At 58.5% G+C, this 5,901-nt stretch overlaps 1 long non-coding RNA gene across 1 annotated transcript in view; it reads right to left on the bottom strand.

Annotated features, from left to right (window-relative positions):
- Positions 1-5,887, bottom strand: part of LOC110405733 — an 11,935-nt gene extending 6,048 nt beyond the window's left edge. The window contains exons 1-2 of the long non-coding RNA XR_002443086.1: positions 3,811-5,887; positions 254-3,724 (exon numbers count right to left, since the gene is read on the bottom strand). This is a non-coding gene — a long non-coding RNA (uncharacterized LOC110405733). The remainder of the gene's footprint in view (positions 1-253; positions 3,725-3,810) is intronic.

Raw genomic sequence — 5,901 nt, 5'->3', positions numbered from 1 at the left:
CAGGGGAGGGGCAGCTGGGGGCCAGGGCAAGGGTCTGCGCCAGAGGGCAGTGGGCACGGCCCTGAGATACTACAGCTGAGGGACCGCTTGTGTTTGGGTGGTCCTTTGTGGAGCCAGGGGTTGGACTTGATGATTCCTGTGGGTCCCTTCCAACTCAGGATATTCTATGGTTCTTGTAGCTGTGCGGAGGAGTGCATCAGCACCATGTCCCACAGCCTCTGATTTTCAAGTGACAGGTTTCTTTCATTCTTACCTCGGATTCCTCCTACTTGGAAGTCTCTTGGAAAGTGTTGGTTCCCTACGTACCAGCCGGACTGCAATCTGGAAAGCTGCCTTCCCATTCAGGTGGAAGCTGCCATTCAGGATGGACTGAAGAGATCGCTCTAAATCAGAGAACACCACAAACCTACAAGAGACAAGGATGTAGCAGTACCTGCCTGGTTCAGAAACCCTGCAGCAGATACTCAGCTGTCTACCTGGATTAGAAACCCTCCTTCACACTGAGCTGGGAGAGTTACGCTCACAAGTGAGCAGAGCTCCCCACCTGCTGGTCCTGCTGTTGTAGCAGTTAGCTGTCTTTTCTCATTAATAACACTGCCTTCATTCCGTGACCCAGCTCCTCTCTGACAGCAGAGCGAGCAGTTTTACAAGTGTGTGTGAGTGGGCACCAGCACGGCCCCCACGCAGCCATTAATCATCCACTGAACTGCAATTGCAGAGCAGCTATTGCTGAAAATACCACGTTTCTGGAGAAGCCGAGCTGCTGGCAAACGCCCAGGAATGTAAAGATGCGCTCTGGCACCGAGTCTCTCAGTGCTGGTTCATGGCACCGCCACCGAATTCTGACATCCCCAGCGTCCCCAGACTTCAGCAACATCCGTGCACTTGTCATACCAAGAGAGCACATCTGCCACTAACGAAACAAGAACTCAACCTCACACCACTGGAGCCAGTTTTAGAGATCATTGATGGATGGAAGAGGCGACCTCCTGGGACGAAGGTTTTCTGTTGTTGTTGTTTGAAATTAAACCCTCCTATCTAGTACAGGGGTCCTAAGTAACGGTGTCCTCTCCCTCACTTCTCTTTGCTTTTGAGGACAGGCTCCAGATGCTGACTGTGCTGTGGGAGGATGGAACAGATGTGGTTACAGAGCACGGAAAAGAGGTACCTGCGGTGTCAGCTGCATCGTCAAGCACCGCCTGCACTGCTGACTTCTACTTATCCTCTGCTTCTTTCACTTGGTCTTTGCAAAAGCATCCTCTGTGACGGTGCTTTCCAGTGCTTCTACAAAACAATGCTTACCTTGCTCTGGGAGCACAGCACTGTGACTTGAGCGGGTGCAGCTCTGCTCAAGTCACGTGAGCACCTGGAGCTACTTTTTAAAACAGCGTTAATTGGTGATCGCAGCTCTGTAATTCTGATGGTTGTTGCCTAGGGAACGGCGATCACCACCTGCTTACATTCAGTTTGGGAAGAGAATTTCTGGTAAACCAAATTACGAGGTGCTTTACCAAGTCAAAGCCCCTAATACCAAGAGAAATGATAAGAAAAGCGGTGGGAAAAGGCAGGCAGGAAAGTGCGAGAGGAAAAAGAGAACTCTTGAAGATTTCAAGAGCCTCCAATCTGGCATCGCAGCAAACCCCACCCTAACGCAGCCTCATGCTGAAGAGAACCATGAGTCCTCCAGGCACTGGCCCTGCCTGCGCGGGCCGTGTCCCACTGCCACGTCCCACTGCCACCCTCCCCACGTCCCCTTGGCTTTGTCACCCAGCCTGGAGGCGCAGGCGAGTCGCTCTGGGCTGCCAGCACCTCCTGAGCAACAAAACCCATTCAGAGCCCATCACTGCCACCACGCAGCGATGTTTTTTATGCTGCCCCAAATTTCATTATCTTGAATTGCACTTCACATCTTTCTGCTCAGCCACTTCTCAGCTCCTCCCAACCACTGAGACGCTGCATCACCAGTTGGATCTGCTCTCCTCACCCTGCCCACTCGTTGCTACCCTTGCCTCCAAACTGCTGAGCATTTTCTTTACAAGCCAAGCCGTGCTGCTAACCCCCCATTACTCCATGCACAACGGTCCCATCCCTGCCCGCTGCAGAGGGCTCCCAGCCCGCTCCTTCCTCCTGGCCGCTTCGCAAACACCAGCTTTCAGTTTTGTGCAGTAACCAAATAGCGCTCAAAATACTTCTCACCTGCGTGAATGTGGTTTTTTAACTTGCCGAGGGCTTTGCATCTTGCTGCTTTCCCCGTTTGCGAAAGAAATTGCTGTGTTTGAAGGGTATTATTTTGATCATTTTAATTTAACCTCGTGTTTGGTGAGCTTGCCTTGCTGCCAGGCCGTGCCCAGCAGGCTCCGTCACCGTGGCACTGCGCTGGAACCTCGGCAGTAGGTGGCACGCAGCCGCACTGGCTATAGGAGATACCTGCCATCATTTGCAAGAATTTGATTTTCACTTTTCACTTCTCCCTGCAGCTTTCTCTATTTTGTGTATTCCTTCTGCAAGGGTAGCTGAGCCCGCTGAGCGCTCCCATGCCCATTTTGCAGCCTGACATCCCACGAGTTCGTCGTGAGGTCCTGCGTGGTGCAGGGTGCTGAGCCCAGAGCCAGGCTGGGTCATGGCAGAGCCCACCCCCTGCCCGCAGCTCAGCCTGCACTCACTGGGGATGGTGCTGCTGTGACCTTGCCCCAGTGAAGCCTCCCCCGTGCGCGGTTTGGTGCCCTCCTCCCTTCACCCTCCACATCCTTGGGCCGCTCTGTGGCTCCTGGCACATCCATCACCTTTAACCGCCTGCTCTGGTGCATGGCAGAGCACTGCCTGCTTTTCGTCTTGTCCCGGAGGCCGTATTCTCAACGTTCCTTTTCTTTGGACCTTTACTGAAGGATTTATGGATTTACCTCAGGATGTTTCTGCCAATCTCAGCCCATCCAACCCACCTGCCCACCCTCCCCGAGCCACCCGTGCTGGCTGCACTGTGCCCGGTTTCCTCTGAAGCCGTGCTGCAGGTGAACTCAACTCTCCCTGCAATGCTTTCAGTTTCCACAGGATGTGACAGAGCTCCTTTGTTGCTCAGACCTGCAGTGGCAGCACCAGGTTTGCTCTTGCAGAGACACACTGTGGAACAGGCAAACGTGCTTTTAGGACAAGCTGTGACTTTCCTGCTCTTTTCACACCAAGGACGGTGCGTGGTGCTGTGCCACCGGGAGCAGGCTGGCAGCCGGGGCAGCTGCAGGGTTGGCATCTCCTCCCATCGGGGATGTCCCTGGCATCTCCTTGGTGTCATGCCCCATTAGTCACCTCTGGCTTCTTGGGATGCAAGCAGGAGCCATTTCTCCCCAGAATGAGCTCAATGGGACCCCCCCATCCCTTCTGCTTTCATGTAGCCAAAGGAAAATGGTTGTGCCCCACCCGCCTGGCAATGCAGAGCAGACCCACCTGCCTGTAGCCAATGGGGATTTGGGTATCTGTGTACATGCACACATCTCCAGTGCAACTGCTGGTAACATCCCAGTGGCTGGGGAAGGGGTTTAGGGTCCCATGTGCCCCTGGCACACGCCCTCGTGTCCTGATGGCTCCTGCTTGTCTGGGGCTCTCCAGGGTCTCATGCTCATCTTGAGGCCCAGCAGCAAGTGCCTGAGGAACATCTCCAGCATCTCCTCCAGGGAAGTAACAAACACAGTCCCCGAATTGCACCAGCCAGTGCTGCAGCAAAACCAATGAGCTGAAAGAGAGCAGGACAAGGGGAAGTGATCTCAGCAGAAGCCAGCTCTGTCTGTCTCCGACCCAGTGCTCACAGTCTGTGCTCACCCAGGGAAGCGGCACCGGCAGCTCCCACTCCGCGGGTGTCAGGTGAGCACTGAGGCATGGCTGGCTTGGTTCCTGGAAGCTAACAAAGTTCCTGGGGAGATGCTTAGTGCAGCTGTGCCCGGCACAGACCTCAGCCTCCAGCCAGGCGGCCCAGGGCCTTTCCCAAGGCTCAGGACGTGCAGCCTGGCACTGCTGGCGTTCAAATGTGCTGCTGCATCGAGGCCGCCTGCCTGGGGACAAGCAGGCACAGGAACGTGGTGGTAAGCAGCGATGTGTGGGGTGAGGGGTGGCCACAGGAGCAGGGCGAGCAGCGGCGTGCTCCATGGGGGCCAGTGCTCATCCTTTCAGACACTGGTGATGAGTGTGGTGGAAGCACCAGAGGGAACACCCACAAACGAGCACTGTCAGCTCTCTGTCAGGGTGAAGGGGACAGGGCTGTCACCGCTGTTTGTCTCCTGTCCCCTGCTCCAGCCCCGCTGCCCCGGCACATCTCAGGGTGCGAGCTGAGTCACTGCCTTGTTGCCCTGTCTCGTTGCGACATCCCTCATTTTCTGTTCCAGGAGCAACGAGGAGCCTGTGAATACTTTCATTGGCAAGCCTTGCGTTCTGATCTAATCTCTCCACTTCCCTCAAAGCCAGGCACAGTGAAGAGCTGAATGAGGCAATAGGGCAGGTCACGGGGAAGCTGTAATGGGGAGGATCAGACCAAGCTGGAGCGGGGGTGTGGACGCAGCAGGGTGGCTCAGCGCTCAGGAGTGGCTTTCAAAGGCACCGGTGCCCCAGATACTGCCCAGGACCGTGGTCACGCTGCTGGGCTCCCCAGCACCGAGGCATAGATCCCAGGCAGGAGCCTTTCCCATTCCCATCACATTTGCAGAAGGTTGCAAGCATTGTGGTTGCAACATGGTCACAAGCAATGGGGAAAGGCAACAGAGCCCACCAGCGGGGCACACTGCGCTCAAGGGAAGGCACCTCCATCCCGGCCCTGCATTGTTCAGCGTGCTCCAAAGCACGTGCATGTCTGTGCAGAGCTGGCAGAGCTCCTCCTGCACGAGCCCTGCAGTGAGCTTTGCTAAGCAGGCGGCAGCTCTGCAGTGCAGGCTGGGCTCGGGGCTGCCCGCTCCCCTCTGGCACCGGGTGATGCCCCACTCGTGCCCAGTGGCGTAGCATCGCCCTCCGCAGGCACCTGCTGCCAGGGCTAGCGGCGGAGACACCGCTCCCAGCGCTCGCCCTTCCTCCCTCGCTATGGGGCTGTGCCAGCATCTCCCCACCCCGCCCCGAAGCCCTCCCGAGCCGCGGCTCTGCTCCGGGACAGGGGACACGTGCCCCCCTGGCGCTCAGTGCAGTCACGGCTATTTTTAAAGCTGATCTTGCAGCTTCCCTTTCTCCCTCACTGACAAAGCCTCACCCCTGCCCTGGTTTTGTCTCTCCCCGTTTCCTGCAGGCGGGCAGGGCCAGCCAGGCGCTCGCACAAACCCCCCTCCCAGGAAAGCACTGCAGCAGGAGTCATTTCCGAAGCCGTTCAGCCCCGAGCGGCCGCCGCAGGATCCGTGTGAACGGCGAGCGGCACAAATCGTTCCTCTGACAACCGGGGAAGGCTGAAACGCGGGGCCCGCCGCGCGTGTCCCCGGTGTCCCCAGGCTGCCAAGGGCGGCACAGGCACCGAGCGGGCCCGCACCGCGCGCTGCAGGAGCAGAGCTGCCCCTGCCCGTGCCCGTGCCCGCGCCGCACCCCGCCCTTCAGGCGCTGCTACCAGCGCTCTCCTCCAAGCCCTTTTCCTGCCAGGTTGGCAGCGGGCAGCGCTCGGACCCAGCGCCTCGAGTGCGCTCTGAGGGGCGGGAGCGGCCCCGTGCTGCGGCCCTTTACATCCCCACGTGGGAAGGGAAGGGCCCGGCCCCACCTCCTCTGCTCGGGGCCGAACGCACCGCGGACCCCTCGCATCCCGCAGCCCCGCGCTCCCCGCGGCTTTATGTCCTCCTGGCGTGGCGGCCCCACAGCCCGCACCCGGCGCTGCTCCCCGCCCTCCTCTCGTCGCCAACCCCGCTCCCCGCTCCCCGCATCGCCCCCGCACGCGCACGCGCAGCCGCTCCC

Source organism: Numida meleagris, chromosome 13 (assembly GCF_002078875.1).
Source record: "Numida meleagris isolate 19003 breed g44 Domestic line chromosome 13, NumMel1.0, whole genome shotgun sequence".
Taxonomy (NCBI): Eukaryota; Metazoa; Chordata; class Aves; order Galliformes; family Numididae; genus Numida; species Numida meleagris.
The sequence above is the reverse complement of the archived record's forward strand: the minus strand, read 5'-3'. Positions and strand labels throughout refer to the sequence as shown.